This window comes from Canis lupus, chromosome 6 (genome assembly GCF_048164855.1).
Source record: "Canis lupus baileyi chromosome 6, mCanLup2.hap1, whole genome shotgun sequence".
Taxonomy (NCBI): Eukaryota; Metazoa; Chordata; class Mammalia; order Carnivora; family Canidae; genus Canis; species Canis lupus.
The window spans coordinates 13807762-13821536 of NC_132843.1; the positions used below are offsets into that span (position 1 = coordinate 13807762).

The window sequence follows — 13775 nt, forward strand, 5'->3', positions numbered from 1 at the left end:
CTGACAAAACTCTGAGTTAAGTATTTTTCTTTTGAAAATCTGACTTAAGTATTCTGACATTTAGTAATTTTATTTAATGAAAGGATTTTAAAAAATACATAATCCTGCACAAATTTGTGTTTCATCATTGTCCACAGGCTGTGCTATTCTTTGCATCTTTCCAGTTTTAGTATATATGCTCCCAAAGTGAGCACTGAGTTTCTTTTTTTTAGAGACATTTATTTATTTGAGAGAAAGAGAGCATGCACACATGTGCAGAGGGAGAGAGAAAAAAATTTTTTAAAGATTTTATCTATTCATGAGAGACAGAGAGAGAGGCAGGCAGAGACATAGGCAGAGGGAGAAGCAGGCTTCATGCAGGGAGCCCGACGTGGGACTTCATCCTGGGACTGTGGGATCAGGCCCTGAGCCAAAGGCAGATGCTCAACCGCTGAGCCATCCAGGCGTCCCAGAGAGAGAAAATCTTGAGCAGACTCCCTGCTGAGTATGGAACCAGTCATGAGACTCAAACTCAGGATCCTGAGATCACGACCTGAGTCAAAATCAAGTCAGGTGCATACTGACTGAGCCATCCAGGTGCCCTGAGTTAGTGTTCTTAATATCTGTATTTTTACAGATGAAGATATAAAGCTGTGAGAAGTTACTTTTTTTTTTTTTTTTTAAGTAAGCTCCTCATTCAGCATGGAGTTCAATGTGGTGCTTGAACTCACAAGCCTGAGATCAAGAGTTGAGGTGAAGGGCAGCCCCCGTGGCGCAGTAGTTTAGTGCCACCTGCAGCCTGGGGTGTGATCCTGGAGACCCGGGTCGAGTCCCACGTTGGGCTCTCTGCATGGGGCCTGCTTCTCCCTCTGCGTCTCCGCCTCCCTGCCCCCTCCCCCCCCCCACGTGTGTCTCTATGAATAAATAAATGAAATCTTTAAAAAAAAAGAGTTGAGGTGAAGAGTCCATAGCTTAACTAAGCAACCCCAGGCACCCAAGAAGTTACATTTACTCCTGTACAAGCTAGGCATTCCCACCCCCTCCACTTGAAAAACAGTTGTGAATATCACGTTTTATTATTACCCTTAAGTAATACCCTTTAGCCTTTATTTCCTAAATGCAGGGATGTTTTCTTAACTGCAATACAATGATTAAATTTAGAGATTTTAACAAAGCTATTTTATAATTATCCAATATACAGTTGTAGGTTGAATTGTGTTCTCCCAAAAATAGTTTTGTTTTGGGGATCCCTGGGTGGCTCAGCAGTTTAGTGCCTACCTTCGGCCCAGGGTGTGATTCTGAAGTCCCAGGATCGAGTCCCACATCAGGCTTCCTGCCTGGAGCCTGCTTCTCCCTCTGCCAGTGTCTCTGCCTCTCTCTCTCTCTTTGTGTCCCTCATGAATAAATAAATAAAATCTTAAAAAAGAAAACAAAACTTTTTTTTTTTAAGATTAAGCTTATTCATGAGGGACACAAAGAAGCAGAGATACAGGCAGAGGGAGAAGTAGGCTCCAGGCAGGGAGCCTGATGTGGGACTCGATCTCGGACCTCGGGATCACACCTGCAGATGCTCAGCTACTGAGCCACCGAGGCGTCCCTGTCCTTATTCATTTTTTTAAAGAGATTTTATTTGAAAAAGAGAGACCACATGTGAGAGAGGGGAGGGGCAGAGGGAGAGAGAGAAGCAGACTCCCCACTGAGTGGGGGAGCCCATGGGACTCAATCCCAGGACCCCGAGATGATGACCTAAGCCGAAATCAACCTTAACCAACTTAAGGTTGATTATCCAACTGAGCCACCCAGGCACCCCTGTGCTTATTCATTTTGATGCTCAAATTTATTGTTTTTGGTCAGCAAGATCTTCAAGATGGCTGCATGTACTTTTGATATATTCCCATCATTTTCTGAGTACTACTTTATTTTTTTGGTGTGAGATGTCTCAGGCTCATCTTGTACTTACCTTGCTCTAACTGTTTACTCAAGAAGCATTGATTCCTTTTAGCAGGTATCTGTGGTTTTGAATGGTTTGTTTTTAAAGTGTATTTTTATAATTGGCTGTTTTTAGTATATAAAAGCTATTTATATATATATATTTTGTAATTGTATATAGAATTTTGTATAGAAATTTTGTAATTGCTGTAAGTATTTTGTAATTGGTTTATATAAATCTCTTGTTTATGGGGCACCTGGATAGCTTAGTTGGTTAAGCATCTGCCTTCGGCTTAGATCATGATCCTGGGATCAAGCTCCACATCCGGCTCCCTGCCCTGCAAGGGGCCTGCTTCTCCCTTTTCTCTGCTTACTACTCCCCTTGCTTGTGCTCTCTCTGTCAAATAAAATCTTAAAAAAAAAAAAAATATGTTTTTGATGGTACTTCATTTAATTTTTCTAGTTTTTTTTCCATATAAATCATCATTATGCATAAATAATTATTCTGACCCAACTCATTTCTAATATCCATCTTATTTGGTATGTTATCTAATTGCATTGTTTAGTACTTTCAGAACAGGTCAAAGTATTATTATAAATTTAGTAAGACTGTTTCTAGGGTTTGCCATTAAGCCATGATGCCAGAGTTTTTTGAGCTTTAGCTCTAGATATATAATAGAAGGATTCTTATATATATATATTTTAAAGATTTTATTTATTCATTGAGAAGAGAGAGAGAGAGAGAGAGAGAGAGAGAAAGAAGGAGCAGGGGGAGGGGCAGAAGCAAGGAGCTTCAGGGATCGTGACCCGAGCTGAAGGCAGATGCTTAACTGACTGAGCTACCCATTCTAGGATTTTTCTATTTCAGTGTCATGTTATGTTTTATCTTACTAAGTAGGAGTGGATACTGACTTAATTTTTTAATTTATTTTGAAATAGATAACTTTTCTTATTTTTTAATACTATGAATTATGAATAGACATCCTAATACAAAACTGTCCTTATGGGGATCCTTGGGTGGCTCAGTGGTTTGGTGCCTGCCTTCAGCCTAGGGCGTGATCTTGGGGTCCCACGATCGAGTCCCACTTCAGGCTCTGTGCGTGGAGCCTGCTTCTCTCTCTGCCTGTGTCTCTGCCTCTCTCTCTCTCTCTGTGTCTCTCATGAATAAATAAATAAAATCTTAAAAAAAAAACCTATTCTTAGATTCTGAGAATAAACTACATATTTTTTTAGTAGAGAAGCATACAACAGTGGTTATGAGCACTGTCCAGTATAGTAGTGAAAGGGGGAAAAAAAACAAGCTGAAGGAGAACTCTGTTTCCCCTGTACAGTACCCACAGAATACTCTGGTTAACAGACATATGGGTTTTTTCCCATACCAGCTAATTTAACCAACACCAGCTGGGTGTTCTTTAGTTCAATTCTGACACTATTTACCTGGAGTTAGCATTAGATCCCACAGATTAAAAGCTCAGTTTTTCAAGACTGCTCCCTTACCCTCAATCTCAAGTGCCAGTTGCAAATAATGGATTCTCAGATTGCCCACAGCTTCTATCCAACAAGGTTATGAATTGGGAGTTCCGGCAACTCCCTCCTCAGGTTTGATAATTTGCTAGAATGGCTAACAGATCTCTGGAAAACAGTTGATTTACGAGATTAATGGTTTATTACAAAAGAATACAACTCAGGAACCACCAGGTGGAGGAGATGCATAAGGCAAAGCATGTGGGAAAGGGCATGAATTTCCAGGAAAGCCACCCTTCTAGCACCTCCCCATGTTCACCAACCTGGAAGGTCTTTGAGCCCTTTCAGTTAGGATTTTTATGGACTCTTCTTTACATAGAAATAGCTGGTTAAATTACTGACTGTTGGTTATTAGCTTAACCTCCAGCTTCTTTTCCCTTCCATGAAATGAGAGTGTACGGTGGGCTGAAAGTCCTAACCACCTAATCATGCATGGTTGGTCCTCTGGTGACCAGCCCCCTACCCTTAGGGGCTTTCCAGAAATCACCATATTAACATAAACTCAGATGTGGTTGAAAGAGACTTATTATGAGGATCAAAAGGTGTTCCTTTTACCACTTAGGAAATGCCAAGGGTTTTTAGGAGTTCTATGTCAGCTCCTTGGCTCTAGCATTCTTCTGGCACCTATTTTTCTGGGTTATGAGTGGTTGGGAAGCAGGTATTTTGATAACCCAGAATATCTGTTGAAACAGTACTACAACCAAGAAAATTGCATTCACTAAAAGACAAATGGCCTCTACTTATCTGTTAGGTTAAACCTTTATATCAAAAGGTTAGAAAAATTGAAGGACCAGTTAGATATGTTTTAAGATGAGAGAGTAGAAAAGCTACATTATTTTATTATTTGCGCTGCATTTTCAGGGCTGTCCTAGACTCTAAATCTGAAAAACAAAACATTGTTGACCAAAAACATCAGTGATCAAATATGGTGGGAGAGGAGAGAATGCTGCTGCTGGTCCTTGGTGGTTATAGAATACAAGGGATTTTCAGTGCAGTTACTTCTCGGGAAGACTAATTAGCTAGTGACTAAGTAGTACTTATATTTGCTAGCTATGCAAGAAAGGATTCCTGAGCATAGGAAGAGAGAGATCTACCTCACTGAGAACCTCTTCACTAGATCTTGCCCTTGTTCCCCCAATTTTTTGGCTCTATCAGTATTTGGCTATCAGCAAAAAGATACGGAAGCTTTTTCTTGAATGCTTTGGAAGAGATTAAAGAGCATAGGATTAATTTATTCATGTGTCAGAAAATTTAATTTACCCATGAAATACTGTTTTAATGTTTTTTGGAAAAGGTTTGAAGTATTTTCATACTTGTTGATTTCTTTAGGTTCTCTGTCTTTGAGCTAATTTTATTAATTTCTATATGTCTAGATAGTCATCCTTTTCATCTAGTTAAAATTTTATTAGCAGGGTGTTATACAAAGTTCCCTTTTGTAGTCTTCAAATCCTCAAAGGCTTTAGCACTCTTCTTAGACCTAATACTATGTTTTTTGTTTTGTTTTTTGATAAGATTAAATCTAGCAATGTATTTCACTGATTTTTATTTGTAAACCATATGTATTTGAATTTTTTATTATAATAGTGAAAGAACAGAAAAAAGAAAAGTTAATGAATTAGAAACAACAGGAAATTTCATTATGATTTACAAATACTCCTTTTTGGGTTTTTTTTTCTGGCTTTTGTTTTTTAATTCCTTTTTGGTAGCAAATGTGTAAGGCTATGAATTTTGCTCTGAATATAGCCTTTACTGCAGCTCACTTATGAGGTAGAAAGTTGTTATTCTTTTTATTTTATAACTTAGTCTGTTTCTTCTTCTTCTTCTTCTTCTTCTTCTTCTTCTTCTTCTTCTTTTTTTATAATAGAGAGAGAGAGAGAGGGGCAGAGACATAGGCAGAGGGAGAAGCAGGCTCCATGCACCAGGACCCCGACGTGGGATTCGATCCTGGGTCTCCAGGATCACGCCCTGGGCCAAAGGCAGGCGCCAAACCGCTGCGCCACCCAGGGATCCCCTGTTTCTTCTTTGACACAAGTGTTGGATCATGAAAAAACTTTTATACTCATTTAGGAAAACTTGGGGACTTTTTTTTTTTTTAATGTTTACACCTAATGTGGAGCTGGAACTCATGACCCTAAGACCAAGAATTGCATGCTCTATCAACTGAACTAGTCAGGTGCCCCAAACAGAACATTCTTGTGTTATCATTTCCTTAAGTTTTATAGCATGTATTCTGTTGTCAATACGCAATAAATGATAAAAACATCAAAAAATTGTTCCAGTCAGAAGTAATGTATTCATGTATATATGGATGATTTAAATAGATTTAAGTATCTATTCTCCAAACCAGAAATACTATAAAATGTGGGCCATAATTATATGACAAATGTTGATATAATTATTAAGTTAAGCAAACTTTTTTACATACTTGCTCTGAGCAAGCAAATACTGCTAATATGTTAAGATTCTGGTAATAGCATAAAGTAGTTATTGGAGAGTAAAAAAAATTCTTAGTTGGAAACTTCCACTCTTCTGAGAAACTTTGAAAATCAAACATGTTTTATTTTTTATTTTTATTTATTTTTGTTAAGATTTTGTTTATTCATGAGAGAGACACAAGAGAGAGGCAGAGACACAGACATAGACAGAGGGAGAAGCAGGCACTTTGCAGAGAGCCGGATGCAGGACTGGATCCCCAGACCCCGGGATCACAACCTGAGCCAAAGGCAGATGCTCAACTGCTGAGCCACCCAGGCGTCCCAAACATGTTTTTTTAATAAGACTTTAGAAAATGTTTTATATTCACATAGTTTTACATGTCTTTAAAAAATGCTATCAGGATCCAATAGTACAGAGGTAAGGAATAGTTCAGAAATATTGTACCAAGATTTTGGCTTTAATTCTTAAAGTTATGCTAAGGAACTCAAAATTGAGAATAAGTGATCATTCTTAGCTCAGGGTAAAAGGCTTATCATACAATATGAAGGTAGAAGGAATGAAAACATCAGGTTTTCTTTAATTGAGAACTTGATCTTTTAATGCAACAGCTTTATCAGACTAGAACATTCACACAATTTCCACAGTAATTTTTTACTTCACACTATTTCCACAGTAATTTTTTACTTCAGAAAGTAAAAGTAGGCAACTTCATATTCTTTGGAGATTCAAATTATAGATGGAATGAAGTTCTTCAGAACATATGTCAAGCAGATATATTTGTTTTTATGATACAGATACAGTCCATGGAGCTCAATTATTTAAAAATTTGATATGTATCAAATTATTTTTTTCCCCATAAAATTTAATTCATTCAAGTATCTATAATATTTCTTTTTTTAATCTATAATATTTCTACATGGAAATAATAGCTGTTGCTAAGTAATAAGCAGTGCAAAAACTAATATTATCAATTGCTTTTGCCACCTTGAATTGATAAGATGATGTCAGAGGTATCTGGAAATGGTCACTGTGCATTTTGCCTTTCTAATGTAGCTGCTGTTTTCTTGTCACCCATTTTATACTGACATTTGAGGTTAGAGCAGTTTTTGAAGTCATAGCATTGTCAAGTCTTAGAGCTTAAAGGGGATGCAGGTAATTATTAAATTAATCTGATATGTTAATTTACTGTGGGTTGAATTAATTTTTTAAATCCTAAGTACAGTATTTTTATCTATACTCCTTCAGTTAAAGGAGCCAGATTCAAACATTAATCTTTTGGCTAATATTTATCTTTTGGGTTAAGTTGTAAACATTGATTAGGAAAAGATTTGTAATTCATTTCAACGAACTTCAAAAGAAAAAAATTACATCTGCTTCCGGCAAGGCACCGTGTTAATTAATTGAACTTTTTAGGAGATAAAAAAGAAATTCTACTCTTTTTATTAGCTAAATATGCTACTACAGACCTGTAAGGAATTTTGTATTGGAGGCTTAAAGTTCAATGGCATTTCAAGAAAAGAGAAACATTCAGGGAAAGCATGGCAGAGGTGGGATTTGAGTATGTTTTGAAGGATAAATAAAATGTACATTGCAGAGGAACTAGTAATATGAACAAAGACACAAAGAAGATGGCAAAGGCAAGATTCTTTTTTTATTTTTTTTTGGCAAGATTCTTTTTGGTTATGGTGTGTTTCTAGCACAGGAATATATGTGCGTCTAGCATAGGACTAAGGGGATCAGTCACAGACTTAAAAGTGGTGGCTTTCAAATTTCACTGTTGCTACTCATCACCTGGGATGTCTGTTGAAATGTAGACTCCTATATTCTACCTCTAGAAATTCAAATTCAGTAAACCAAGACTGAGAGCCAGGAATCCGTTTGTTAAATAAGTACCTGAGATTATTGTAGGGACACATTTGTACAACTTGAAGCTTTTAACGTGTTCTTTTTGACACTAGTAAAAAACTACTGGAGTTCTGGAGTCTTTCTGCCTCATTTGCTATGTGACCTTGGACAAGTAACTCCGTGTATCAGGTTCTGCATCTGTAAATATGAAGAGTAACAGTAATTATTTTTAGGATATTTTGAGACTTAAATGGGATAAGCCATTTTAAGTATTAAGTACAGTGGCTATAGCGTAGAAATTGCTCAGTAAAAGTCATCTGTTTTGTAGCTATTGTCATCTAAGAAAAATATTTTTTTTTTTTACTAGATTATAAGTCAGTTCATTAGTTTATTCTACCCTACATGCTTAATTAGACTACTTGGTATACTACCTTCTGTTTACTTCCGTCCTTTACCTGTTTATTCATCAAAACGCTTTGAAATGTAGTGAATACGTACATTATTAAATATACATATAAAATATGAATGTCGTACTTGTTCTTTTTTTTTTTTAATTTTTATTTATTTATGATAGAGAGAGAGAGAGAGAGAGAGGCAGAGACACAGGCAGAGGGAGAAGCAGGCTCCATGCACCAGGAGCCCGATGTGGGACTCGATCCCAGGTCTCCAGGATTGCGCCCTGGGCCAAAGGCAGGCGCCAAACCGCTGCGCCACCCAGGGATCCCCTCGTACTTGTTCTCAATTTGCTCACATTGCTTTTTATTTTAGTATTTGGTAATGAAATACATGGTTAGCAAATTCAGTACTTTTCCTACTTGAGGCAAAGCAATAGAACAATTCATTTGAATGAATTTTAATTCACTTAAAAATGCAAAAGTGGTATGAATATTGTTGGGGGTTTCAAGTCATTTAAAGATATAATTTAACAATAGAATAGGTACCCTGGGTAAACCCCACAATGGGCTTCCTTTTCAGTGGGGAGTCTGCTTCTCCCTCTGCCCCTCACTTTGCCTGTGCTCTCGCTTGCTCTCTAATAAATAAAATCTTTAAAAAACTAAAAATAGAACAAATAAGATATACTTTTAAAAGTACAGCATCTTAGATTTTTCTTTTAAATATTTGTTATTGGAGTGAAATTTTTTTTAGAGGGAAATTTGACCGTACATATCACAACTTTATTTTTTTTTTTTTTTAAGATTTTATTTATTTGGGATCCCTGGGTGCCTCAGTGGTTTAGCACCTGCCTTCAGCCCAGGGCATGATCCTGGAGTCCTGGGATCCCTGCATGGAGCCTGCTTCTCCCTCTGCCTGTGTCTCTGCCTCTCTCTCTCTCTATGTGTGTGTCTCATGAATAAATAAATAAAAACTTAAAAAAAAAAAAGATTTTATTTATTCATGAGAGACACACAGAGAGAGGCAGAGACACAGGCAGAGGGAGAAGCGGGACCAGACCCTGGGATCACGCCCTGAGCCAAAGGCAGATACTCAACCACTGAGCTACCCAGGTGCCTCTGTATCACAACTTTAGAAAAGCATCAACTTTTGACGCCTAGAAATCTTCCCTATTGAAGTGTTTATATACAGTCATGTCATTTTTTGCAATAGTTATGTTTTAGAAAGTCACTGTGAACACTGAATTAGTGAATACTGACTCCTTGCTCGTAGAGGAGTTTCAAGGTTAGGTTCCAGTGAGCCTCTGGTTACAACATTTTTGTCAACTGATCAATTTATCTTGTCCCATTTGTGCTTCTGTTCCATATGTGATATTTAATGTATACTGTTGATTCATTAATATTGAACTCACAGCACTATAACTGATGTCCAAGTGAAGCTTATATAATGTATTTTCTGTGAGGCACACCATAGCCTTCTTGGTTTACGGTACCCTAGACAGCACTTGGGAATTGACACCTGGGAGCCATTTTAAACAGTAACATCACCAATAAAACACAAAGTGACACTAGATAGACTGCTGAAAGGACACCTGTTTATGGTATGAGAGCCTCATTTGACATGAGCTGGGGACATGTGGATCTGTCAACTTAAATTTTCACAGCTCTGCGCATATGTGCAAATGACCACAAAAAACGACATGAGCGTTGATTTGGGGGTTTACTGATAAATCTTAATAGAGTAGGCTAACTCACAAATTATTCACTCAAATTAAGTATTCGTAGCAATTCAGCACCTTTCTCCAGGGAAGGAAAAAAAGAAAATCCCTCCATGTTTGGTGGTGTAACAAAGAAGGAAGTCACCCATGTACTCACCCAGAGTCTCCCATCTTTAAATCCCTGATAATTTTGGTAACTGCTCCTGAGACCAGTTTCCTGTCAAATTCTCATTAGGGTGTGTTTGAAGAACAGTTGGGTCCAGTGCCTTCCAAACAGGTTTATGCCAACCACAGACCTATTACCAGAATTCAGGCCTTTTACAATGCTTTGTCTCCTTCCAGACACTTAGAACAAGGCCAGCTTTACTCTTTTCTTTCTGCCCCCCCAAGGCTAGTGCTTCAGAGGCTTGATAAGGGAAGAGGAAGATGGTATCTCTTATTGGCTTATTTCCCTCTAAGACCTAGTTAGATGAGTGAGTTCATTCAGTTGACTCAACCACTTTGTTTTAATTTGAGAGCTAAATAAATTAAACCATTCTCCTAATTTAGAAAAATTATGTTCCTTAGTACCTAATTAACTAACATATGATACATTTTGAGCCAAAACATGCTCACTGTCTAAACCATATCATTATAATTTTGGTCGCCTATTTATTACAAATATAGGCACTGTGATAGGCAGAATTATGGCTTCCCAAAAAAATCCACATCTAATTCACAGGACCTGTGAATGTATTAGGTTACATAGCTAAGGGAAATTACAGTTGCTGATGGAATTAAGGTGGCTAAGTAACTGATTTTAAAGTACGGAGAATTAGCCTGTATAATCTAGGTGGGTCCAGTTTAGTAACAAGGGTTTTTAAGAGTGGAAGAGGAAAGCAGAAGAGTCAAAGAAACAGAAGCTTAGCCATGCAGCATTGCTGGCTTTGAAGATGAAAAGACTATTCCATGAGCCAAGGAATGCAGGCAGCTCTCAGAAGTTGGAAAAGGCAAGAAAACTAATTCTTACAGATTCTCTAGGAAAGAATGCCACCCTGCTGACACCTTGATTTTAGCCTAGTGATACCAAGGTCAGGCTTCAGGCTTCTGAATGGTAAGATAATAAATTTGTGTTGTTTAAATCTACTAAGGTTTTTTTTTTTTTTTTTAAGATTTTATTTATTCATGAGAGACAGAGAGACAGAGAGACAGAGAGAGGCAGATCACAGGCAGAGGGAGAAGCAGGCTCCATGCAGGGAGCCCGACCTAGGACTCGATTCTAAGTCTCCAAGATCATGCCCTGGGCTGAAGGTGGCACTAAACCACTGAGCCACCCGGGCTCCCCAAGTGTTTTTCTTTTTTTTTTTTTTTTTTTTTTTTAAGATTTTATTTATTCATGAGAAATAGAGGCAGAGACACAGGCAGAGGGAGAAGCAGGCTCTCTACAGGGACTGATGTGGAACTTGAACCCAGGACCCCGGGATTATGACCTGAGCCCAAGGCAGACAACCACTGAGCTACCCAGGCATCCCTAAATCTACCAAGTTTGTGACAGTTTGTTATGGTAGCAATAGAAATAGGTAATTTGTTTTGGCTGAAGTTGAAGCAGAAAACAGACCAAAAAAAAAAAAACAAAAACCAGACAAAATCTGAGTTCATTCTACCTCTGGCTCTGTCTCTATTACTAGCTTTGTGACATAGAACCAAGTTACTTAATCTCAGGTTTTAATTTCCTCATTTATAAAACAGGAGTAATGCACGTATGTTCAGTAGTTGCTGTCTGAATTAGTGCATCCAACATCCAACACCTTTTTTTTTTCGTGAGAGACAGAGACATAGAGGGAGAAGCAGGCTCCATGTAGGAAGCCCAATGTGGGACTTGATCCGGGACTCCAGGATCACGTCCTGAGCCAAAGGCAGACGCTCAACTGCTGAGCCACCCAGGCGTCCCAATCCAACACCTTTTTACTTTGTATCTGTTATCTAAATTTTGTCTTATTTATTTATTTATTTATTTATTTATTTATAAGAAGCTTACAGACTTGGAGGCAGAAATTTTATTTACCCCATCCTACTGAGGTCTCTTCCTTTTAAATTTTTTTTAAATTTTATTTATTTATGATAGAGAGAGAGAGAGGCAGAGGCAGAGACATAGGCAGAGGGAGAAGCAGGCTCCATGCACCGGGAGCCCGATGTGGGACTCGATCCCAGGTCTCCAGGATCGCGCCCTGGGCCAAAGGCAGGCGCCAAACCGCTGCACCACCCAGGGATCCCCTGCTTTCTTTAATGAAATTTGTTTATTATTAAAGGAAACAGCTAAAAAACTTTTTTTAAAAGGTTTTATTTGTTCATGACAGACACAGAGAGCAAGTGAGAGAGAGCGAGAGAGAGAGAGAGAGAGAGAGAGAGGCAGAGACACAGGCAGAGGGAGAAGCAGACTCCATGTAGGGAGCCCAGTGTGGGACTTGACCCCGGGACTGCAGGATCACGGGCCGGAGGCAGGCGCTAAACCGCTGAACCTCCCAGGGATGCCACTAAAAAACTTTTTAATTGTATATTACAAATATTAATATCAGGTGAAAAATTAACCAGTAAGTGGTATGTGTAGAAACTTAGATAAATTTGTATAGAGGCAGAGAAGTAGATAAATTAACTCACTTCTTACGGTTTTATGCTGTTTTTTCCAATTCAACTAAGTTGAGCTCTCAGATTTAGTTTTATTATAACATTGGATTTATACTTATTATATAGAGAGATCTGTAAAAGGTTATATGATGATTTTTTCCCAGATGTTTTTTCTACTTTATTTTATTTTTTAAAAATATTTTATTTATTTACTCATGAGACACACACACAGAGAGAGAGAGAGAGAGAGAGAGGCAGAGAGGCAGAGACACAGGCAGAGGGAGAAGCAGGCTCCATGCAGGGAGCCTGACGTGGGACTTGATCCCCAGTCCCCAGGATCAAACCCTGGGCTGAAGGCGGTGCTAAACTGCTGAGCCACCAGGGCTGCCCTGGTTTTTCTGCTTTATATAAAGTTTTCTGTTCAATTTGGAACAAGATATGAGGAAGGCATTTAGAGTGTGCTAATTCAAATTTTAAAAGATGTTTTTGAGATATTTTCCCAGCTCTCTTTGGGTTTCTAGCTAAAGGTGTGCTGTATAATTTGAAACTTTCTTAGAATGTCCTTAAGTCTTTTTTTAATACATGTATATAAAAAAGTATATATTTGTAGTCTGTCTTGCATCATTAGCTGTTCAGATCACAAGTTCAGGGAGTTAAAGAGGATAATCCTTTTTACATGTGTGTTGATGTCACATTTTCCATTCATATAAAAATCAGAGAAGTTTAACTTAAAACTTGACGAATTACTAATATAGTCTTACCATGGCTAATTCACTTAAGTAAAATAATTCTTGTGAAACATTAGTAGCATTTACTTAATGGGTGAAGTAGTAAGACCCTAGTGTTTTAATTGCCTAGACTCCCTTATTTTCTAAGATCTTCCCCATCTGCCATGTTTCGATGGTGATGCCACTGGCTGGAGGGGTCCGGGCTAGAAGTCCTGTAGGAATTTATGGAGTTCATACTTAGAATCACTCTAAAATGAAGATCTGTAACTCTGGAACTATTGGCAGCCATGTAAAGAGTCGAAAAAGCCATTTTGCCATTGGAGAGAAAAAGGACGCAGATGAACAGGGTAGCAGAGGTGAAAGGTGGAGAGAGACTGAGACAAACAGACAAAGGGGAAGGAGGAGAGAGATCAGTAAGTAGAAAGGGGAGGAGGAGATGGGGAAGACAGGTCTGGAAGTGGGACAGACAGAAGGACCAGGAAATACAAATAAATATGCTTTCTGTTATTTAAGTTCTTGGTTCTAGTCTTTCCCTATGACTGAATTCAGTGAGAAATTCCTGTATGCTTTGTAAAAATTTTCCTTTTTGCTGCAGCTACCATTAGTCAAATTCTGTCCTT

General features: G+C 38.2%; 1 protein-coding gene and 1 non-coding gene across 4 annotated transcripts in view; one reads left to right on the forward strand and one right to left on the reverse strand.

Moving 5' to 3' along the window:
* The window catches only part of YES1 (YES proto-oncogene 1, Src family tyrosine kinase), a 65253-nt gene that overhangs the window by 11680 nt on the left and 39798 nt on the right, over positions 1-13775 (forward strand). The gene's annotated exons all lie outside the window — the stretch shown is intronic.
* On the reverse strand, positions 91-194 carry LOC140636108 (U6 spliceosomal RNA). Its single transcript, XR_012033429.1, has one exon. It is a non-coding gene; the product is annotated as a U6 spliceosomal RNA (small nuclear RNA).